Source organism: Pimephales promelas, chromosome 16 (assembly GCF_988280905.1).
Source record: "Pimephales promelas chromosome 16, fPimPro1.hap1.1, whole genome shotgun sequence".
NCBI classification, from domain to species: Eukaryota; Metazoa; Chordata; class Actinopteri; order Cypriniformes; family Leuciscidae; genus Pimephales; species Pimephales promelas.
Genome location: NC_142784.1, coordinates 4,991,531 through 5,011,910, shown reverse-complemented (window position 1 = coordinate 5,011,910; position 20,380 = coordinate 4,991,531). Strand labels below are relative to the sequence as shown.

At 46.3% G+C, this 20,380-nt stretch overlaps 1 protein-coding gene and 42 non-coding genes across 43 annotated transcripts in view; 29 read left to right on the top strand and 14 right to left on the bottom strand.

Moving 5' to 3' along the window:
- LOC148971945 (uncharacterized) overlaps window positions 1-20,380 on the bottom strand; it is a 443,851-nt gene that overhangs the window by 37,076 nt on the left and 386,395 nt on the right. The gene's annotated exons all lie outside the window — the stretch shown is intronic.
- trnar-ccg (transfer RNA arginine (anticodon CCG)) lies at window positions 786-858 on the bottom strand. The gene has a single exon. It is a non-coding gene; the product is annotated as a tRNA-Arg (tRNA).
- On the top strand, window positions 985-1,056 carry trnap-cgg (transfer RNA proline (anticodon CGG)). Its single transcript has one exon. It is a non-coding gene; the product is annotated as a tRNA-Pro (tRNA).
- trnap-agg (transfer RNA proline (anticodon AGG)) lies at window positions 1,394-1,465 on the top strand. The gene has a single exon. It is a non-coding gene; the product is annotated as a tRNA-Pro (tRNA).
- trnar-ccg (transfer RNA arginine (anticodon CCG)) lies at window positions 1,899-1,971 on the bottom strand. The gene has a single exon. It is a non-coding gene; the product is annotated as a tRNA-Arg (tRNA).
- Window positions 3,011-3,083, bottom strand: trnar-ccg (transfer RNA arginine (anticodon CCG)). The gene has a single exon. It is a non-coding gene; the product is annotated as a tRNA-Arg (tRNA).
- Window positions 3,210-3,281, top strand: trnap-ugg (transfer RNA proline (anticodon UGG)). Its single transcript has one exon. It is a non-coding gene; the product is annotated as a tRNA-Pro (tRNA).
- Window positions 3,970-4,041, top strand: trnap-cgg (transfer RNA proline (anticodon CGG)). Its single transcript has one exon. It is a non-coding gene; the product is annotated as a tRNA-Pro (tRNA).
- On the top strand, window positions 4,379-4,450 carry trnap-agg (transfer RNA proline (anticodon AGG)). Its single transcript has one exon. It is a non-coding gene; the product is annotated as a tRNA-Pro (tRNA).
- trnar-ccg (transfer RNA arginine (anticodon CCG)) lies at window positions 4,883-4,955 on the bottom strand. Its single transcript has one exon. It is a non-coding gene; the product is annotated as a tRNA-Arg (tRNA).
- Window positions 5,082-5,153, top strand: trnap-cgg (transfer RNA proline (anticodon CGG)). Its single transcript has one exon. It is a non-coding gene; the product is annotated as a tRNA-Pro (tRNA).
- trnap-agg (transfer RNA proline (anticodon AGG)) lies at window positions 5,491-5,562 on the top strand. Its single transcript has one exon. It is a non-coding gene; the product is annotated as a tRNA-Pro (tRNA).
- Window positions 5,996-6,068, bottom strand: trnar-ccg (transfer RNA arginine (anticodon CCG)). The gene has a single exon. It is a non-coding gene; the product is annotated as a tRNA-Arg (tRNA).
- trnap-ugg (transfer RNA proline (anticodon UGG)) lies at window positions 6,195-6,266 on the top strand. Its single transcript has one exon. It is a non-coding gene; the product is annotated as a tRNA-Pro (tRNA).
- trnap-cgg (transfer RNA proline (anticodon CGG)) lies at window positions 6,955-7,026 on the top strand. Its single transcript has one exon. It is a non-coding gene; the product is annotated as a tRNA-Pro (tRNA).
- Window positions 7,365-7,436, top strand: trnap-agg (transfer RNA proline (anticodon AGG)). Its single transcript has one exon. It is a non-coding gene; the product is annotated as a tRNA-Pro (tRNA).
- trnar-ccg (transfer RNA arginine (anticodon CCG)) lies at window positions 7,869-7,941 on the bottom strand. The gene has a single exon. It is a non-coding gene; the product is annotated as a tRNA-Arg (tRNA).
- Window positions 8,068-8,139, top strand: trnap-cgg (transfer RNA proline (anticodon CGG)). Its single transcript has one exon. It is a non-coding gene; the product is annotated as a tRNA-Pro (tRNA).
- On the bottom strand, window positions 8,982-9,054 carry trnar-ccg (transfer RNA arginine (anticodon CCG)). Its single transcript has one exon. It is a non-coding gene; the product is annotated as a tRNA-Arg (tRNA).
- Window positions 9,181-9,252, top strand: trnap-ugg (transfer RNA proline (anticodon UGG)). Its single transcript has one exon. It is a non-coding gene; the product is annotated as a tRNA-Pro (tRNA).
- On the top strand, window positions 9,941-10,012 carry trnap-cgg (transfer RNA proline (anticodon CGG)). Its single transcript has one exon. It is a non-coding gene; the product is annotated as a tRNA-Pro (tRNA).
- On the top strand, window positions 10,350-10,421 carry trnap-agg (transfer RNA proline (anticodon AGG)). Its single transcript has one exon. It is a non-coding gene; the product is annotated as a tRNA-Pro (tRNA).
- On the bottom strand, window positions 10,854-10,926 carry trnar-ccg (transfer RNA arginine (anticodon CCG)). Its single transcript has one exon. It is a non-coding gene; the product is annotated as a tRNA-Arg (tRNA).
- Window positions 11,053-11,124, top strand: trnap-cgg (transfer RNA proline (anticodon CGG)). Its single transcript has one exon. It is a non-coding gene; the product is annotated as a tRNA-Pro (tRNA).
- Window positions 11,967-12,039, bottom strand: trnar-ccg (transfer RNA arginine (anticodon CCG)). Its single transcript has one exon. It is a non-coding gene; the product is annotated as a tRNA-Arg (tRNA).
- On the top strand, window positions 12,166-12,237 carry trnap-ugg (transfer RNA proline (anticodon UGG)). The gene has a single exon. It is a non-coding gene; the product is annotated as a tRNA-Pro (tRNA).
- On the top strand, window positions 12,926-12,997 carry trnap-cgg (transfer RNA proline (anticodon CGG)). The gene has a single exon. It is a non-coding gene; the product is annotated as a tRNA-Pro (tRNA).
- Window positions 13,336-13,407, top strand: trnap-agg (transfer RNA proline (anticodon AGG)). The gene has a single exon. It is a non-coding gene; the product is annotated as a tRNA-Pro (tRNA).
- trnar-ccg (transfer RNA arginine (anticodon CCG)) lies at window positions 13,840-13,912 on the bottom strand. Its single transcript has one exon. It is a non-coding gene; the product is annotated as a tRNA-Arg (tRNA).
- trnap-cgg (transfer RNA proline (anticodon CGG)) lies at window positions 14,039-14,110 on the top strand. Its single transcript has one exon. It is a non-coding gene; the product is annotated as a tRNA-Pro (tRNA).
- trnap-agg (transfer RNA proline (anticodon AGG)) lies at window positions 14,448-14,519 on the top strand. The gene has a single exon. It is a non-coding gene; the product is annotated as a tRNA-Pro (tRNA).
- On the bottom strand, window positions 14,953-15,025 carry trnar-ccg (transfer RNA arginine (anticodon CCG)). The gene has a single exon. It is a non-coding gene; the product is annotated as a tRNA-Arg (tRNA).
- Window positions 15,152-15,223, top strand: trnap-ugg (transfer RNA proline (anticodon UGG)). Its single transcript has one exon. It is a non-coding gene; the product is annotated as a tRNA-Pro (tRNA).
- On the top strand, window positions 15,912-15,983 carry trnap-cgg (transfer RNA proline (anticodon CGG)). Its single transcript has one exon. It is a non-coding gene; the product is annotated as a tRNA-Pro (tRNA).
- trnap-agg (transfer RNA proline (anticodon AGG)) lies at window positions 16,322-16,393 on the top strand. Its single transcript has one exon. It is a non-coding gene; the product is annotated as a tRNA-Pro (tRNA).
- Window positions 16,826-16,898, bottom strand: trnar-ccg (transfer RNA arginine (anticodon CCG)). The gene has a single exon. It is a non-coding gene; the product is annotated as a tRNA-Arg (tRNA).
- trnap-ugg (transfer RNA proline (anticodon UGG)) lies at window positions 17,025-17,096 on the top strand. The gene has a single exon. It is a non-coding gene; the product is annotated as a tRNA-Pro (tRNA).
- trnat-cgu (transfer RNA threonine (anticodon CGU)) lies at window positions 17,785-17,856 on the top strand. Its single transcript has one exon. It is a non-coding gene; the product is annotated as a tRNA-Pro (tRNA).
- trnap-agg (transfer RNA proline (anticodon AGG)) lies at window positions 18,194-18,265 on the top strand. The gene has a single exon. It is a non-coding gene; the product is annotated as a tRNA-Pro (tRNA).
- Window positions 18,699-18,771, bottom strand: trnar-ccg (transfer RNA arginine (anticodon CCG)). Its single transcript has one exon. It is a non-coding gene; the product is annotated as a tRNA-Arg (tRNA).
- Window positions 18,898-18,969, top strand: trnap-ugg (transfer RNA proline (anticodon UGG)). Its single transcript has one exon. It is a non-coding gene; the product is annotated as a tRNA-Pro (tRNA).
- trnap-cgg (transfer RNA proline (anticodon CGG)) lies at window positions 19,658-19,729 on the top strand. The gene has a single exon. It is a non-coding gene; the product is annotated as a tRNA-Pro (tRNA).
- trnap-agg (transfer RNA proline (anticodon AGG)) lies at window positions 20,068-20,139 on the top strand. The gene has a single exon. It is a non-coding gene; the product is annotated as a tRNA-Pro (tRNA).

Genomic DNA, 20,380 nt, shown 5'->3' with positions numbered 1-20,380 from the left:
TCAAAACTGTTGTGGTCTTGAAATCCTTGCTGCTGCTTGTGTTCATCTGTACTATAACTCAGCCCAGAATTTCTTTATTTAGAAAAGTGACAGTGTACATTAGTCAACATTCATGAATGCAGATGGACCCAAATTAGTCCCAAGGTTAGTTTTCATCGGTAGTGCCTTTTCCAGATGTTATTAGGCCTAAAACTAGAGAAAAGGGTAAAACATTACAAAAATAATAGAACTAGAACTTGTAAACCACTCTGGAAAAAAATTGTCCGAGACCTGATCCGTCAGGCTCGTTGGTCTAGGGGTATGATTCTCGCTTAGGGTGTGAGAGGTCCCGGGTTCAAATCCCGGACGAGCCCTCTCACCTTTAGTGTGAGTTCAAGGATTCTCTGACTCTGTTTGCTGTTGCTGCTTTTCTCTATCAGCCACTTCATATCTTGCCATTTATTGCAAGCCACATAGTACTTGACGTCACATGCATCGGCCAAATTGAAGTGTTTGCAGGCCTGTAGCTGTCGTAGTGGGATACAAACTATTTTATATCGCTCTTAATTGAATTACCGCTCTTTGGCAGAAACGCTGAGCACAGGTATACTTGTTGCTCTGGTAGGGCAGATGCACGGGCAGGACAGATCAGAACAGAGTGACGCACACAAAAACCTAAAACAGCTATCAGAAGTTTGTCGGTTCTACGCTAATTCAGATCTTGCTGTCATCATGGCTAAAGGCTTGCTTTTAACAAACCATCCTTGAATTTGTCAAACGGCAATCTTAAATGTAGCCCATTAATTCGACCCAGGTGGGACTTGAACCCACAATCTCCAGCTCCGGAGGCTGATGCCTTATCCATTAGGCCACTGGGCCTTGTCAGCCAAGCTTTGCGTTTGATCTGTAAAATGACTTCAAATGGTTTCTTTCAGGTCGGGTTCCGTCTTTGAGGTGAACTTCAATGAATTTGTGGCGCCCTCCGGAAAGACTTGCTTTCGACGAGGCTCGTTGGTCTAGGGGTATGATTCTCGCTTCGGGTGCGAGAGGTCCCGGGTTCAAATCCCGGACGAGCCCAGCAGTTTCAGAACAAGCAGCCATTTGGCTCATTTCGTTGCAGCACTGAGCTGAACTCAAAACTGTTGTGGTCTTGAAATCGTTGCTGCTGCTTGTGTTCATCTGTACTATAACTCAGCCCAGAATTTCTTTATTTAGAAAAGTGACAGTGTACATTAGTCAACATTCATGAATGCAGATGGACCCAAATTAGTCCCAAGGTTAGTTTTCATCGGTAGTGCCTTTGCTAGATGTTATTAGGCCTAAAACTAGAGAAAAGGGTAAAACATTACAAAAATAATAGAACTAGAACTTGTAAACCACTCTGGAAAAAAATTGTCCGAGACCTGATCCGTCAGGCTCGTTGGTCTAGGGGTATGATTCTCGCTTAGGGTGCGAGAGGTCCCGGGTTCAAATCCCGGACGAGCCCTCTCACCTTTAGTGTGAGTTCAAGGATTCTCTGAGTCTGTTTGCTGTTGCTGCTTTTCTCTATCAGCCACTTCATATCTTGCCATTTATTGCAAGCCACATAGTACTTGACGTCACATGCATCGGCCAAATTAAAGTGTTTGCAGGCCTGTAGCTGTCGTAGTGGGATACAAACTATTTTATATCGCTCTTAATTGAATTACCGCTCTTTGGCAGAAACGCTGAGCACAGGTATACTTGTTGCTCTGGTAGGCCAGATGCACGGGCAGGACAGATCAGAACAGAGTGACGCACACAAAAACCCAACACAGCTATCAGAAGTTTGTCTGGTTCTACGCTAATTCAGATCTTGCTGTCATCATGGCTAAAGGCTTGCTTTTAACAAACCATCCTTGAATTTGTCAAACGGCAATCTTGAATGTAGCCCATTAATTCGACCCAGGTGGGACTTGAACCCACAATCTCCAGCTCCGGAGGCTGATGCCTTATCCATTAGGCCACTGGGCCTTGTCAGCCAAGCTTTGCGTTTGATCTGTAAAATGACTTCAAATGGTTTCTTTCAGGTCGGGTTCCGTCTTTGAGGTGAACTTCAATGAATTTGTGGCGCCCTCCCGAAAGACTTGCTTTCGACGAGGCTCGTTGGTCTAGGGGTATGATTCTCGCTTCGGGTGCGAGAGGTCCCGGGTTCAAATCTGGACGAGCCCAGCAGTTTCAGAACAAGCAGCCATTTGGCTCATTTCGTTGCAGCACTGAGCTGAACTCAAAACTGTTGTGGTCTTGAAATCCTTGCTGCTGCTTGTGTTCATCTGTACTATAACTCAGCCCAGAATTTCTTTATTTAGAAAAGTGACAGTGTACATTAGTCAACATTCATGAATGCAGATGGACCCAAATTAGTCCCAAGGTTAGTTTTCATCGGTAGTGTCTTTTCCAGATGTTATTAGGCCTAAAACTAGAGAAAAGGGTAAAATATTACAAAAATAATAGAACTAGAACTTGTAAACCACTCTGGAAAAAAATAGTCCGAGGCCTGATCCGTTAGGCTCGTTGGTCTAGGGGTATGATTCTCGCTTAGGGTGCGAGAGATCCCGGGTTCAAATCCCGGACGAGCCCTCTCACCTTTAGTGTGAGTTCAAGGATTCTCTGAGTCTGTTTGCTGTTGCTGCTTTTCTCTATCAGCCACTATATATCTTGCCATTTATTGCAAGCCACATAGTACTTGACGTCACATGCATCGGCCAAATTAAAGTGTTTGCAGGCCTGTAGTTGTCGTAGTGGGATACAAACTATTTTATATCGCTCTTAATTGAATTACCGCTCTTTGGCAGAAACGCTGAGCACAGGTATACTTGTTGCTCTGGTAGGGCAGATGCACGGGCAGGACAGATCAGAACAGAGTGACGCACACAAAAACCCAACACAGCTATCAGAAGTTTGTCTGGTTCTACGCTAATTCAGATCTTGCTGTCATCATGGCTAAAGGCTTGCTTTTAACAAACCATCCATGAATTTGTCGAACGGCAATCTTTAATGTAGCCCATTAATTCGACCCAGGTGGGACTTGAACCCACAATCTCCAGCTCCGGAGGCTGATGCCTTATCCATTAGGCCACTGGGCCTTGTATGCCAAGCTTCGCGTTTGATCTGTAAAATTACTTCAAGTGGTTTCTTTCAGGTCGGGTTCCGTCTTTGAGGTGAATTTCAATGAATTTGTGGCGCCCTCCCGAAAGACTTGCTTTCGACGAGGCTCGTTGGTCTAGGGGTATGATTCTCGCTTTGGGTGCGAGAGGTCCCGGGTTCAAATCCCGGACGAGCCCAGCGGCTTTGGAACAAGCAGCCAGTTGGCTCTGACCTTTTGCAGCACTGAGCCAAACTCAAAACTGTCGTGGTTTTAAAATCCTTACTGCTTCTTGAGTTCACCTGTACTACTACAGAGCCAAGATTCAGCCGGACGAGAAGCGGATATTTCCTTACACAGAACGTACTCTGAATAGTTGCCTGCTAGGGAGTGCGGCTTCCTAACCACAAACGCTTTCTATTAAAACCAGTTCCCGCCCATTCTGTTGGAGGCCGGCGTTTGGTGACTTTACAAGTGTATGCAAGTAGCCCTTCCCTTCATCAGCCAGGTTCGTTGGTCTAGGGGTATATGATTCTCGCTGTGGGTGCGAGAGGTCCAGGGTTCAAATCACGGATGAGGCCAGCAGTCTCCGCAGGAGCAGCCTGTTGGCTCCCTCCTTTGGAGCACTGAACCTAAATCAAAACTTCTGTGCTTTTGAAATCCTTAAGGCTGCTTGTCTTCATCTGTACTCCAATTTAGCCAAAAGTCAGCCAGGTGACAAGTGTTTATTTCCTTCACAGAACGTCCTCACAATCGCTGCCTGCCAGGGAGTACGGCTCCCTAACGACAAACGTTTTGTATTAAAACTAGTGCCTGTCCATTCTGTTAAAGGCCAGCGTTCAGTGACTGTACAAGTGTGTGCAAGTAGCCCAAACGTTCATTAATCAGGCTCGTTGGTCTAGGGGTATGATTCTCGCTTCGGGTGCGAGAGGTCCCGGGTTCAAATCCCGGACGATCCCAGCAGTTTCAGAACAAGCAGCCATTTGGCTCATTTCGTTGCAGCACTGAGCTGAACTCAAAACTGTTGTGGTCTTGAAATCCTTGCTGCTGCTTGTGTTCATCTGTACTATAACTCAGCCCAGAATTTCTTTATTTAGAAAAGTGACAGTGTACATTAGTCAACATTCATGAATGCAGATGGACCCAAATTAGTCCCAAGGTTAGTTTTCATCGGTAGTGCCTTTGCCAGATGTTATTAGGCCTAAAACTAGAGAAAAGGGTAAAACATTACAAAAATAATAGAACTAGAACTTGTAAACCACTCTGGAAAAAAATTGTCCGAGACCTGATCCGTCAGGCTCGTTGGTCTAGGGGTATGATTCTCGCTTAGGGTGCGAGAGGTCCCGGGTTCAAATCCCGGACGAGCCCTCTCACCTTTAGTGTGAGTTCAAGGATTCTCTGACTCTGTTTGCTGTTGCTGCTTTTCTCTATCAGCCACTTCATATCTTGCCATTTATTGCAAGCCACATAGTACTTGACGTCACATGCATCGGCCAAATTGAAGTGTTTGCAGGCCTGTAGCTGTCGTAGTGGGATACAAACTATTTTATATCGCTCTTAATTGAATTACCGCTCTTTGGCAGAAACGCTGAGCACAGGTATTCTTGTTGCTCTGGTAGGGCAGATGCACGGGCAGGACAGATCAGAACAGAGTGACGCACACAAAAACCTAAAACAGCTATCAGAAGTTTGTCGGTTCTACGCTAATTCAGATCTTGCTGTCATCATGGCTAAAGGCTTGCTTTTAACAAACCATCCTTGAATTTGTCAAACGGCAATCTTAAATGTAGCCCATTAATTCGACCCAGGTGGGACTTGAACCCACAATCTCCAGCTCCGGAGGCTGATGCCTTATCCATTAGGCCACTGGGCCTTGTCAGCCAAGCTTTGCGTTTGATCTGTAAAATGACTTCAAATGGTTTCTTTCAGGTCGGGTTCCGTCTTTGAGGTGAACTTCAATGAATTTGTGGCGCCCTCCGGAAAGACTTGCTTTCGACGAGGCTCGTTGGTCTAGCGGTATGATTCTCGCTTCGGGTGCGAGAGGTCCCGGGTTCAAATCCCGGACGAGCCCAGCAGTTTCAGAACAAGCAGCCATTTGGCTCATTTCGTTGCAGCACTGAGCTGAACTCAAAACTGTTGTGGTCTTGAAATCCTTGCTGCTGCTTGTGTTCATCTGTACTATAACTCAGCCCAGAATTTCTTTATTTAGAAAAGTGACAGTGTACATTAGTCAACATTCATGAATGCAGATGGACCCAAATTAGTCCCAAGGTTAGTTTTCATCGGTAGTGCCTTTGCCAGATGTTATTAGGCCTAAAACTAGAGAAAAGGGTAAAACATTACAAAAATAAAAGAACTAGAACTTGTAAACCACTCTGGAAAAAAATTGTCCGAGACCTGGTCCGTCAGGCTCGTTGGTCTAGGGGTATGATTCTCGCTTAGGGTGCGAGAGGTCCCGGGTTCAAATCCCGGACGAGCCCTCTCACCTTTAGTGTGAGTTCAAGGATTCTCTGAGTCTGTTTGCTGTTGCTGCTTTTCTCTATCAGCCACTTCATATCTTGCCATTTATTGCAAGCCACATAGTACTTGACGTCACATGCATCGGCCAAATTAAAGTGTTTGCAGGCCTGTAGCTGTCGTAGTGGGATACAAACTATTTTATATCGCTCTTAATTGAATTACCGCTCTTTGGCAGAAACGCTGAGCACAGGTATACTTGTTGCTCTGGTAGGGCAGATGCACGGGCAGGACAGATCAGAACAGAGTGACGCACACAAAAACCCAACACAGCTATCAGAAGTTTGTCTGGTTCTACGCTAATTCAGATCTTGCTGTCATCATGGCTAAAGGCTTGCTTTTAACAAACCATCCTTGAATTTGTCGAACAGCAATCTTAAATGTAGCCCATTAATTCGACCCAGGTGGGACTTGAACCCACAATCTCCAGCTCCGGAGGCTGATGCCTTATCCATTAGGCCACTGGGCCTTGTATGCCAAGCTTCGCGTTTGATCTGTAAAATTACTTCAAGTGGTTTCTTTCAGGTCGGGTTCCGTCTTTGAGGTGAACTTCAATGAATTTGTGGCGCCCTCCCGAAAGACTTGCTTTCGACGAGGCTCGTTGGTCTAGGGGTATGATTCTCGCTTTGGGTGCGAGAGGTCCCGGGTTCTAATCCCGGATGAGCCCAGCGGCTTTGGAACAAGCAGCCAGTTGGCTCTGACCTTTTGCAGCACTGAGCCAAACTCAAAACTGTCGTGGTTTTAAAATCCTTACTGCTTCTTGAGTTCACCTGTACTACTACAGAGCCAAGATTCAGCCGGACGAGAAGTGGATATTTCCTTACACAGAACGTACTCTGAATAGTTGCCTGCCAGGGAGTGCGGCTTCCTAACCACAAACGCTTTCTATTAAAACCAGTTCCCGCCCATTCTGTTGGAGGCCGGCGTTTGGTGACTTTACAAGTGTATGCAAGTAGCCCTTCCCTTCATCAGCCTGGCTCGTTGGTCTAGGGGTATATGATTCTCGCTGTGGGTGCGAGAGGTCCAGGGTTCAAATCACGGATGAGGCCAGCAGTCTCCGCAGGAGCAGCCTGTTGGCTCCCTCCTTTGGAGCACTGAACCTAAATCAAAACTTCTGTGCTTTTGAAATCCTTAAGGCTGCTTGTCTTCATCTGTACTCCAATTTAGCCAAAAGTCAGCCAGGTGACAAGTGTTTATTTCCTTCACAGAACGTCCTCACAATCGCTGCCTGCCAGGGAGTACGGCTCCCTAACGACAAATGTTTTGTATTAAAACTAGTGCCTGTCCATTCTGTTAAAGGCCAGCGTTCAGTGACTGTACAAGTGTGTGCAAGTAGCCCAAACGTTCATTAATCAGGCTCGTTGGTCTAGGGGTATGATTCTCGCTTCGGGTGCGAGAGGTCCCGGGTTCAAATCCCGGACGAGCCCAGCAGTTTCAGAACAAGCAGCCATTTGGCTCATTTCGTTGCAGCACTGAGCTGAACTCAAAACTGTTGTGGTCTTGAAATCCTTGCTGCTGCTTGAGTTCATCTGTACTATAACTCAGCCCAGAATTTCTTTATTTAGAAAAGTGACAGTGTACATTAGTCAACATTCATGAATGCAGATGGACCCAAATTAGTCCCAAGGTTAGTTTTCATCGGTAGTGCCTTTGCCAGATGTTATTAGGCCTAAAACTAGAGAAAAGGGTAAAACATTACAAAAATAATAGAACTAGAACTTGTAAACCACTCTGGAAAAAAAATTGTCCGAGACCTGATCCGTCAGGCTCGTTGGTCTAGGGGTATGATTCTCGCTTAGGGTGCGAGAGGTCCCGGGTTCAAATCCCGGACGAGCCCTCTCACCTTTAGTGTGAGTTCAAGTATTCTCTGACTCTGTTTTCTGTTGCTGCTTTTCTCTATCAGCCACTTCATATCTTGCCATTTATTGCAAGCCACATAGTACTTGACGTCACATGCATCGGCCAAATTGAAGTGTTTGCAGGCCTGTAGCTGTCGTAGTGGGATACAAACTATTTTATATCGCTCTTAATTGAATTACCGCTCTTTGGCAGAAACGCTGAGCACAGGTATACTTGTTGCTCTGGTAGGGCAGATGCACGGGCAGGACAGATCAGAACAGAGTGACGCACACAAAAACCTAAAACAGCTATCAGAAGTTTGTCGGTTCTACGCTAATTCAGATCTTGCCGTCAGCATGGCTAAAGGCTTGCTTTTAACAAACCATCCTTGAATTTGTCAAACGGCAATCTTAAATGTAGCCCATTAATTCGACCCAGGTGGGACTTGAACCCACAATCTCCAGCTCCGGAGGCTGATGCCTTATCCATTAGGCCACTGGGCCTTGTCAGCCAAGCTTTGCGTTTGATCTGTAAAATGACTTCAAATGGTTTCTTTCAGGTCGGGTTCCGTCTTTGAGGTGAACTTCAATGAATTTGTGGCGCCCTCCCGAAAGACTTGCTTTCGACGAGGCTCGTTGGTCTAGGGGTATGATTCTCGCTTCGGGTGCGAGAGGTCCCGGGTTCAAATCCCGGACGAGCCCAGCAGTTTCAGAACAAGCAGCCATTTGGATCATTTCGTTGCAGCACTGAGCTGAACTCAAAACTGTTGTGGTCTTGAAATCCTTGCTGCTGCTTGTGTTCATCTGTACTATAACTCAGCCCAGAATTTCTTTATTTAGAAAAGTGACAGTGTACATTAGTCAACATTCATGAATGCAGATGGACCCAAATTAGTCCCAAGGTTAGTTTTCATCGGTAGTGCCTTTTCCAGATGTTATTAGGCCTAAAACTAGAGAAAAGGGTAAAATATTACAAAAATAATAGAACTAGAACTTGTAAACCACTCTGGAAAAAAATAGTCCGAGGCCTGATCCGTTAGGCTCGTTGGTCTAGGGGTATGATTCTCGCTTAGGGTGCGAGAGATCCCGGGTTCAAATCCCGGACGAGCCCTCTCACCTTTAGTGTGAGTTCAAGGATTCTCTGAGTCTGTTTGCTGTTGCTGCTTTTCTCTATCAGCCACTATATATCTTGCCATTTATTGCAAGCCACATAGTACTTGACGTCACATGCATCGGCCAAATTAAAGTGTTTGCAGGCCTGTAGTTGTCGTAGTGGGATACAAACTATTTTATATCGCTCTTAATTGAATTACCGCTCTTTGGCAGAAACGCTGAGCACAGGTATACTTGTTGCTCTGGTAGGGCAGATGCACGGGCAGGACAGATCAGAACAGAGTGACGCACACAAAAACCCAACACAGCTATCAGAAGTTTGTCTGGTTCTACGCTAATTCAGATCTTGCTGTCATCATGGCTAAAGGCTTGCTTTTAACAAACCATCCATGAATTTGTCGAACGGCAATCTTTAATGTAGCCCATTAATTCGACCCAGGTGGGACTTGAACCCACAATCTCCAGCTCCGGAGGCTGATGCCTTATCCATTAGGCCACTGGGCCTTGTATCCCAAGCTTCGCGTTTGATCTGTAAAATTACTTCAAGTGGTTTCTTTCAGGTCGGTTTCCGTCTTTGAGGTGAATTTCAATGAATTTGTGGCGCCCTCCCGAAAGACTTGCTTTCGACGAGGCTCGTTGGTCTAGGGGTATGATTCTCGCTTTGGGTGCGAGAGGTCCCGGGTTCAAATCCCGGACGAGCCCAGCGGCTTTGGAACAAGCAGCCAGTTGGCTCTGACCTTTTGCAGCACTGAGCCAAACTCAAAACTGTCGTGGTTTTAAAATCCTTACTGCTTCTTGAGTTCACCTGTACTACTACAGAGCCAAGATTCAGCCGGACGAGAAGCGGATATTTCCTTACACAGAACGTACTCTGAATAGTTGCCTGCCAGGGAGTGCGGCTTCCTAACCACAAACGCTTTCTATTAAAACCAGTTCCCGCCCATTCTGTTGGAGGCCGGCGTTTGGTGACTTTACAAGTGTATGCAAGTAGCCCTTCCCTTCATCAGCCAGGTTCGTTGGTCTAGGGGTATATGATTCTCGCTGTGGGTGCGAGAGGTCCAGGGTTCAAATCACGGATGAGGCCAGCAGTCTCCGCAGGAGCAGCCTGTTGGCTCCCTCCTTTGGAGCACTGAACCTAAATCAAAACTTCTGTGCTTTTGAAATCCTTAAGGCTGCTTGTCTTCATCTGTACTCCAATTTAGCCAAAAGTCAGCCAGGTGACAAGTGTTTATTTCCTTCACAGAACGTCCTCACAATCGCTGCCTGCCAGGGAGTACGGCTCCCTAACGACAAACGTTTTGTATTAAAACTAGTGCCTGTCCATTCTGTTAAAGGCCAGCGTTCAGTGACTGTACAAGTGTGTGCAAGTAGCCCAAATGTTCATTAATCAGGCTCGTTGGTCTAGGGGTATGATTCTCGCTTCGGGTGCGAGAGGTCCCGGGTTCAAATCCCGGACGATCCCAGCAGTTTCAGAACAAGCAGCCATTTGGCTCATTTCGTTGCAGCACTGAGCTGAACTCAAAACTGTTGTGGTCTTGAAATCCTTGCTGCTGCTTGTGTTCATCTGTACTATAACTCAGCCCAGAATTTCTTTATTTAGAAAAGTGACAGTGTACATTAGTCAACATTCATGAATGCAGATGGACCCAAATTAGTCCCAAGGTTAGTTTTCATCGGTAGTGCCTTTGCCAGATGTTATTAGGCCTAAAACTAGAGAAAAGGGTAAAACATTACAAAAATAATAGAACTAGAACTTGTAAACCACTCTGGAAAAAAATTGTCCGAGACCTGATCCGTCAGGCTCGTTGGTCTAGGGGTATGATTCTCGCTTAGGGTGCGAGAGGTCCCGGGTTCAAATCCCGGACGAGCCCTCTCACCTTTAGTGTGAGTTCAAGGATTCTCTGACTCTCTTTGCTGTTGCTGCTTTTCTCTATCAGCCACTTCATATCTTGCCATTTATTGCAAGCCACATAGTACTTGACGTCACATGCATCGGCCAAATTGAAGTGTTTGCAGGCCTGTAGCTGTCGTAGTGGGATACAAACTATTTTATATCGCTCTTAATTGAATTACCGCTCTTTGGCAGAAACGCTGAGCACAGGTATACTTGTTGCTCTGGTAGGGCAGATGCACGGGCAGGACAGATCAGAACAGAGTGACGCACACAAAAACCTAAAACAGCTATCAGAAGTTTGTCGGTTCTACGCTAATTCAGATCTTGCTGTCATCATGGCTAAAGGCTTGCTTTTAACAAACCATCCTTGAATTTGTCAAACGGCAATCTTAAATGTAGCCCATTAATTCGACCCAGGTGGGACTTGAACCCACAATCTCCAGCTCCGGAGGCTGATGCCTTATCCATTAGGCCACTGGGCCTTGTCAGCCAAGCTTTGCGTTTGATCTGTAAAATGACTTCAAATGGTTTCTTTCAGGTCGGGTTCCGTCTTTGAGGTGAACTTCAATGAATTTGTGGCGCCCTCCGGAAAGACTTGCTTTCGACGAGGCTCGTTGGTCTAGCGGTATGATTCTCGCTTCGGGTGCGAGAGGTCCCGGGTTCAAATCCCGGACGAGCCCAGCAGTTTCAGAACAAGCAGCCATTTGGCTCATTTCGTTGCAGCACTGAGCTGAACTCAAAACTGTTGTGGTCTTGAAATCCTTGCTGCTGCTTGTGTTCATCTGTACTATAACTCAGCCCAGAATTTCTTTATTTAGAAAAGTGACAGTGTACATTAGTCAACATTCATGAATGCAGATGGACCCAAATTAGTCCCAAGGTTAGTTTTCATCGGTAGTGTCTTTTCCAGATGTTATTAGGCCTAAAACTAGAGAAAAGGGTAAAATATTACAAAAATAATAGAACTAGAACTTGTAAACCACTCTGGAAAAAAATAGTCCGAGGCCTGATCCGTTAGGCTCGTTGGTCTAGGGGTATGATTCTCGCTTAGGGTGCGAGAGATCCCGGGTTCAAATCCCGGACGAGCCCTCTCACCTTTAGTGTGAGTTCAAGGATTCTCTGAGTCTGTTTGCTGTTGCTGCTTTTCTCTATCAGCCACTATATATCTTGCCATTTATTGCAAGCCACATAGTACTTGACGTCACATGCATCGGCCAAATTAAAGTGTTTGCAGGCCTGTAGCTGTCGTAGTGGGATACAAACTATTTTATATCGCTCTTAATTGAATTACCGCTCTTTGGCAGAAACGCTGAGCACAGGTATACTTGTTGCTCTGGTAGGGCAGATGCACGGGCAGGACAGATCAGAACAGAGTGACGCACACAAAAACCCAACACAGCTATCAGAAGTTTGTCTGGTTCTACGCTAATTCAGATCTTGCTGTCATCATGGCTAAAGGCTTGCTTTTAACAAACCATCCTTGAATTTGTCGAACAGCAATCTTAAATGTAGCCCATTAATTCGACCCAGGTGGGACTTGAACCCACAATCTCCAGCTCCGGAGGCTGATGCCTTATCCATTAGGCCACTGGGCCTTGTATGCCAAGCTTCGCGTTTGATCTGTAAAATTACTTCAAGTGGTTTCTTTCAGGTCGGGTTCCGTCTTTGAGGTGAACTTCAATGAATTTGTGGCGCCCTCCCGAAAGACTTGCTTTCGACGAGGCTCGTTGGTCTAGGGGTATGATTCTCGCTTTGGGTGCGAGAGGTCCCGGGTTCTAATCCCGGATGAGCCCAGCGGCTTTGGAACAAGCAGCCAGTTGGCTCTGACCTTTTGCAGCACTGAGCCAAACTCAAAACTGTCGTGGTTTTAAAATCCTTACTGCTTCTTGAGTTCACCTGTACTACTACAGAGCCAAGATTCAGCCGGACGAGAAGTGGATATTTCCTTACACAGAACGTACTCTGAATAGTTGCCTGCCAGGGAGTGCGGCTTCCTAACCACAAACGCTTTCTATTAAAACCAGTTCCCGCCCATTCTGTTGGAGGCCGGCGTTTGGTGACTTTACAAGTGTATGCAAGTAGCCCTTCCCTTCATCAGCCTGGCTCGTTGGTCTAGGGGTATATGATTCTCGCTGTGGGTGCGAGAGGTCCAGGGTTCAAATCACGGATGAGGCCAGCAGTCTCCGCAGGAGCAGCCTGTTGGCTCCCTCCTTTGGAGCACTGAACCTAAATCAAAACTTCTGTGCTTTTGAAATCCTTAAGGCTGCTTGTCTTCATCTGTACTCCAATTTAGCCAAAAGTCAGCCAGGTGACAAGTGTTTATTTCCTTCACAGAACGTCCTCACAATCGCTGCCTGCCAGGGAGTACGGCTCCCTAACGACAAATGTTTTGTATTAAAACTAGTGCCTGTCCATTCTGTTAAAGGCCAGCGTTCAGTGACTGTACAAGTGTGTGCAAGTAGCCCAAACGTTCATTAATCAGGCTCGTTGGTCTAGGGGTATGATTCTCGCTTCGGGTGCGAGAGGTCCCGGGTTCAAATCCCGGACGAGCCCAGCAGTTTCAGAACAAGCAGCCATTTGGCTCATTTCGTTGCAGCACTGAGCTGAACTCAAAACTGTTGTGGTCTTGAAATCCTTGCTGCTGCTTGAGTTCATCTGTACTATAACTCAGCCCAGAATTTCTTTATTTAGAAAAGTGACAGTGTACATTAGTCAACATTCATGAATGCAGATGGACCCAAATTAGTCCCAAGGTTAGTTTTCATCGGTAGTGCCTTTGCCAGATGTTATTAGGCCTAAAACTAGAGAAAAGGGTAAAACATTACAAAAATAATAGAACTAGAACTTGTAAACCACTCTGGAAAAAAAATTGTCCGAGACCTGATCCGTCAGGCTCGTTGGTCTAGGGGTATGATTCTCGCTTAGGGTGCGAGAGGTCCCGGGTTCAAATCCCGGACGAGCCCTCTCACCTTTAGTGTGAGTTCAAGTATTCTCTGACTCTGTTTTCTGTTGCTGCTTTTCTCTATCAGCCACTTCATATCTTGCCATTTATTGCAAGCCACATAGTACTTGACGTCACATGCATCGGCCAAATTGAAGTGTTTGCAGGCCTGTAGCTGTTGTAGTGGGATACAAACTATTTTATATCGCTCTTAATTGAATTACCGCTCTTTGGCAGAAACGCTGAGCACAGGTATACTTGTTGCTCTGGTAGGGCAGATGCACGGGCAGGACAGATCAGAACAGAGTGACGCACACAAAAACCTAAAACAGCTATCAGAAGTTTGTCGGTTCTACGCTAATTCAGATCTTGCCGTCAGCATGGCTAAAGGCTTGCTTTTAACAAACCATCCTTGAATTTGTCAAACGGCAATCTTAAATGTAGCCCATTAATTCGACCCAGGTGGGACTTGAACCCACAATCTCCAGCTCCGGAGGCTGATGCCTTATCCATTAGGCCACTGGGCCTTGTCAGCCAAGCTTTGCGTTTGATCTGTAAAATGACTTCAAATGGTTTCTTTCAGGTCGGGTTCCGTCTTTGAGGTGAACTTCAATGAATTTGTGGCGCCCTCCCGAAAGACTTGCTTTCGACGAGGCTCGTTGGTCTAGGGGTATGATTCTCGCTTCGGGTGCGAGAGGTCCCGGGTTCAAATCCCGGACGAGCCCAGCAGTTTCAGAACAAGCAGCCATTTGGATCATTTCGTTGCAGCACTGAGCTGAACTCAAAACTGTTGTGGTCTTGAAATCCTTGCTGCTGCTTGTGTTCATCTGTACTATAACTCAGCCCAGAATTTCTTTATTTAGAAAAGTGACAGTGTACATTAGTCAACATTCATGAATGCAGATGGACCCAAATTAGTCCCAAGGTTAGTTTTCATCGGTAGTGCCTTTTCCAGATGTTATTAGGCCTAAAACTAGAGAAAAGGGTAAAATATTAAAAAAATAATAGAACTAGAACTTGTAAACCACTCTGGAAAAAAATAGTCCGAGGCCTGATCCGTTAGGCTCGTTGGTCTAGGGGTATGATTCTCGCTTAGGGTGCGAGAGGTCCCGGGTTCAAATCCCGGACGAGCCCTCTCACCTTTAGTGTGAGTTCAAGGATTCTCTGAGTCTGTTTGCTGTTGCTGCTTTTCTCTATCAGCCACTTCATATCTTGCCATTTATTGCAAGCCACATAGTACTTGACGTCACATGCATCGGCCAAATTAAAGTGTTTGCAGGCCTGTAGCTGTCGTAGTGGGATACAAACTATTTTATATCGCTCTTAATTGAATTACCGCTCTTTGGCAGAAACGCTGAGCACAGGTATACTTGTCGCTCTGGTAGGGCAGATGCACGGGCAGGACAGATCAGAACAGAGTGACGCACACAAAAACCCAACACAGCTATCAGAAGTTTGTCTGGTTCTACGCTAATTCAGATCTTGCTGTCATCATGGCTAAAGGCTTTCTTTTAACAAACCATCCTTGAATTTGTCGAACAGCAATGTTAAATGTAGCCCATTAATTCGACCCAGGTGGGACTTGAACCCACAATCTCCAGCTCCGGAGGCTGATGCCTTATCCATTAGGCCACTGGGCCTTGTATGCCAAGCTTCGCGTTTGATCTGTAAAATGACTTCAAGTGGTTTCTTTCAGGTCGGGTTCCGTCTTTGAGGTGAACTTCAATGAATTTGTGGCGCCCTCCCGAAAGACTTGCTTTCGACGAGGCTCGTTGGTCTAGGGGTATGATTCTCGCTTTGGGTGCGAGAGGTCCCGGGTTCAAATCCCGGACGAGCCCAGCGGCTTTGGAACAAGCAGCCAGTTGGCTCTGACCTTTTGCAGCACTGAGCCAAACTCAAAACTGTCGTGGTTTTAAAATCCTTACTGCTTCTTGAGTTCACCTGTACTACTACAGAGCCAAGATTCAGCCGGACGAGAAGCGGATATTTCCTTACACAGAACGTACTCTGAATAGTTGCCTGCCAGGGAGTGCGGCTTCCTAACCACAAACGCTTTCTATTAAAACCAGTTCCCGCCCATTCTGTTGGAGGCCGGCGTTTGGTGACTTTACAAGTGTATGCAAGTAGCCCTTCCCTTCATCAGCCAGGCTCGTTGGTCTAGGGGTATATGATTCTCGCTGTGGGTGCGAGAGGTCCAGGGTTCAAATCACGGATGAGGCCAGCAGTCTCCGCAGGAGCAGCCTGTTGGCTCCCTCCTTTGGAGCACTGAACCTAAATCAAAACTTCTGTGCTTTTGAAATCCTTAAGGCTGCTTGTCTTCATCTGTACTCCAATTTAGCCAAAAGTCAGCCAGGTGACAAGTGTTTATTTCCTTCACAGAACGTCCTCACAATCGCTGCCTGCCAGGGAGTACGGCTCCCTAACGACAAACGTTTTGTATTAAAACTAGTGCCTGTCCATTCTGTTAAAGGCCAGCGTTCAGTGACTGTACAAGTGTGTGCAAGTAGCCCAAACGTTCATTAATCAGGCTCGTTGGTCTAGGGGTATGATTCTCGCTTCGGGTGCGAGAGGTCCCGGGTTCAAATCCCGGACGAGCCCAGCAGTTTCAGAACAAGCAGCCATTTGGCTCATTTCGTTGCAGCACTGAGCTGAACTCAAAACTGTTGTGGTCTTGAAATCCTTGCTGCTGCTTGAGTTCATCTGTACTATAACTCAGCCCAGAATTTCTTTATTTAGAAAAGTGACAGTGTACATTAGTCAACATTCATGAATGCAGATGGACCCAAATTAGTCCCAAGGTTAGTTTTCATCGGTAGTGCCTTTGCCAGATGTTATTAGGCCTAAAACTAGAGAAAAGGGTAAAACATTACAAAAATAATAGAACTAGAACTTGTAAACCACTCTGGAAAAAAAATTGTCCGAGACCTGATCCGTCAGGCTCGTTGGTCTAGGGGTATGATTCTCGCTTAGGGTGCGAGAGGTCCCGGGTTCAAATCCCGGACGAGCCCTCTCACCTTTAGTGTGAGTTCAAGGATTCTCTGACTCTGACTGCTGTTGCTGCTTTTCTCTATCAGCCACTTCATATCTTGCCATTTATTGCAAGCCACATAGTACTTGACGTCACATGCATCGGCCAAATTGAAGTGTTTGCAGGCCTGTAGCTGTCGTAGTGGGATACAAACTATTTTATATCGCTCTTAATTGAATTACCGCTCTTTGGCAGAAACGCTGAGCACAGGTATACTTGTTGCTCTGGTAGGGCAGATGCACGGGCAGGACAGATCAGAACAGAGTGACGCACACAAAAACCTAAAACAGCTATCAGAAGTTTGTCGGTTCTACGCTAATTCAGATCTTGCTGTCAGCATGGCTAAAGGCTTGCTTTTAACAAACCATCCTTGAATTTGTCAAACGGCAATCTTAAATGTAGCCCATTAATTCGACCCAGGTGGGATTTGAACCCACAATCTCCAGCTCCGGAGGCTGATGCCTTATCCATTAGGCCACTGGGCCTTGTCAGCCAAGCTTTGCGTTTGATCTGTAAAATGACTTCAAATGGTTTCTTTCAGGTCGGGTTCCGTCTTTGAGGTGAACTTCAATGAATTTGTGGCGCCCTCCCGAAAGACTTGCTTTCGACGAGGCTCGTTGGTCTAGGGGTATGATTCTCGCTTTGGGTGCGAGAGGTCCCGGGTTCAAATCCCGGACGAGCCCAGCGGCTTTGGAACAAGCACCCAGTTGGCTCTGACCTTTTGCAGCACTGAGCCAAACTCAAAACTGTCGTGGTTTTAAAATCCTTACTGCTTCTTGAGTTCACCTGTACTACTACAGAGCCAAGATTCAGCCGGACGAGAAGTGGATATTTCCTTACACAGAACGTACTCTGAATAGTTGCCTGCCAGGGAGTGCGGCTTCCTAACCACAAACGCTTTCTATTAAAACCAGTTCCCGCCCATTCTGTTGGAGGCCGGCGTTTGGTGACTTTACAAGTGTATGCAAGTAGCCCTTCCCTTCATCAGCCAGGCTCGTTGGTCTAGGGGTATATGATTCTCGCTGTGGGTGCGAGAGGTCCAGGGTTCAAATCACGGATGAGGCCAGCAGTCTCCGCAGGAGCAGCCTGTTGGCTCCCTCCTTTGGAGCACTGAACCTAAATCAAAACTTCTGTGCTTTTGAAATCCTTAAGGCTGCTTGTCTTCATCTGTACTCCAATTTAGCCAAAAGTCAGCCAGGTGACAAGTGTTTATTTCCTTCACAGAACGTCCTCACAATCGCTGCCTGCCAGGGAGTACGGCTCCCTAACGACAAATGTTTTGTTTTAAAACTAGTGCCTGTCCATTCTGTTAAAGGCCAGCGTTCAGTGACTGTACAAGTGTGTGCAAGTAGCCCAAACGTTCATTAATCAGGCTCGTTGGTCTAGGGGTATGATTCTCGCTTCGGGTGCGAGAGGTCCCGGGTTCAAATCCCGGACGAGCCCAGCAGTTTCAGAACAAGCAGCCATTTGGCTCATTTCGTTGCAGCACTGAGCTGAACTCAAAACTGTTGTGGTCTTGAAATCCTTGCTGCTGCTTGAGTTCATCTGTACTATAACTCAGCCCAGAATTTCTTTATTTAGAAAAGTGACAGTGTACATTAGTCAACATTCATGAATGCAGATGGACCCAAATTAGTCCCAAGGTTAGTTTTCATCGGTAGTGCCTTTTCCAGATGTTATTAGGCCTAAAACTAGAGAAAAGGGTAAAATATTAAAAAAATAATAGAACTAGAACTTGTAAACCACTCTGGAAAAAAATAGTCCGAGGCCTGATCCGTTAGGCTCGTTGGTCTAGGGGTATGATTCTCGCTTAGGGTGCGAGAGGTCCCGGGTTCAAATCCCGGACGAGCCCTCTCACCTTTAGTGTGAGTTCAAGGATTCTCTGAGTCTGTTTGCTGTTGCTACTTTTCTCTATCAGCCACTTCATATCTTGCCATTTATTGCAAGCCACATAGTACTTGACGTCACATGCATCGGCCAAATTAAAGTGTTTGCAGGCCTGTAGCTGTCGTAGTGGGATACAAACTATTTTATATCGCTCTTAATTGAATTACCGCTCTTTGGCAGAAACGCTGAGCACAGGTATACTTGTCGCTCTGGTAGGGCAGATGCACGGGCAGGACAGATCAGAACAGAGTGACGCACACAAAAACCCAACACAGCTATCAGAAGTTTGTCTGGTTCTACGCTAATTCAGATCTTGCTGTCATCATGGCTAAAGGCTTGCTTTTAACAAACCATCCTTGAATTTGTCGAACAGCAATCTTAAATGTAGCCCATTAATTCGACCCAGGTGGGACTTGAACCCACAATCTCCAGCTCCGGAGGCTGATGCCTTATCCATTAGGCCACTGGGCCTTGTATGCCAAGCTTCGCGTTTGATCTGTAAAATGACTTCAAATGGTTTCTTTCAGGTCGGGTTCCGTCTTTGAGGTGAACTTCAATGAATTTGTGGCGCCCTCCCGAAAGACTTGCTTTCGACGAGGCTCGTTGGTCTAGGGGTATGATTCTCGCTTTGGGTGCGAGAGGTCCCGGGTTCAAATCCCGGACGAGCCCAGCGGCTTTGGAACAAGCAGCCAGTTGGCTCTGACCTTTTGCAGCACTGAGCCAAACTCAAAACTGTCGTGGTTTTAAAATCCTTACTGCTTCTTGAGTTCACCTGTACTACTACAGAGCCAAGATTCAGCCGGACGAGAAGCGGATATTTCCTTACACAGAACGTACTCTGAATAGTTGCCTGCCAGGGAGTGCGGCTTCCTAACCACAAACGCTTTCTATTAAAACCAGTTCCCGCCCATTCTGTTGGAGGCCGGCGTTTGGTGACTTTACAAGTGTATGCAAGTAGCCCTTCCCTTCATCAGCCAGGCTCGTTGGTCTAGGGGTATATGATTCTCGCTGTGGGTGCGAGAGGTCCAGGGTTCAAATCACGGATGAGGCCAGCAGTCTCCGCAGGAGCAGCCTGTTGGCTCCCTCCTTTGGAGCACTGAACCTAAATCAAAACTTCTGTGCTTTTGAAATCCTTAAGGCTGCTTGTCTTCATCTGTACTCCAATTTAGCCAAAAGTCAGCCAGGTGACAAGTGTTTATTTCCTTCACAGAACGTCCTCACAATCGCTGCCTGCCAGGGAGTACGGCTCCCTAACGACAAACGTTTTGTATTAAAACTAGTGCCTGTCCATTCTGTTAAAGGCCAGCGTTCAGTGACTGTACAAGTGTGTGCAAGTAGCCCAAACGTTCATTAATCAGGCTCGTTGGTCTAGGGGTATGATTCTCGCTTCGGGTGCGAGAGGTCCCGGGTTCAAATCCCGGACGAGCCCAGCAGTTTCAGAACAAGCAGCCATTTGGCTCATTTCGTTGCAGCACTGAGCTGAACTCAAAACTGTTGTGGTCTTGAAATCCTTGCTGCTGCTTGAGTTCATCTGTACTATAACTCAGCCCAGAATTTCTTTATTTAGAAAAGTGACAGTGTACATTAGTCAACATTCATGAATGCAGATGGACCCAAATTAGTCCCAAGGTTAGTTTTCATCGGTAGTGCCTTTGCCAGATGTTATTAGGCCTAAAACTAGAGAAAAGGGTAAAACATTACAAAAATAATAGAACTAGAACTTGTAAACCACTCTGGAAAAAAAATTGTCCGAGACCTGATCCGTCAGGCTCGTTGGTCTAGGGGTATGATTCTCGCTTAGGGTGCGAGAGGTCCCGGGTTCAAATCCCGGACGAGCCCTCTCACCTTTAGTGTGAGTTCAAGGATTCTCTGACTCTGACTGCTGTTGCTGCTTTTCTCTATCAGCCACTTCATATCTTGCCATTTATTGCAAGCCACATAGTACTTGACGTCACATGCATCGGCCAAATTGAAGTGTTTGCAGGCCTGTAGCTGTCGTAGTGGGATACAAACTATTTTATATCGCTCTTAATTGAATTACCGCTCTTTGGCAGAAACGCTGAGCACAGGTATACTTGTT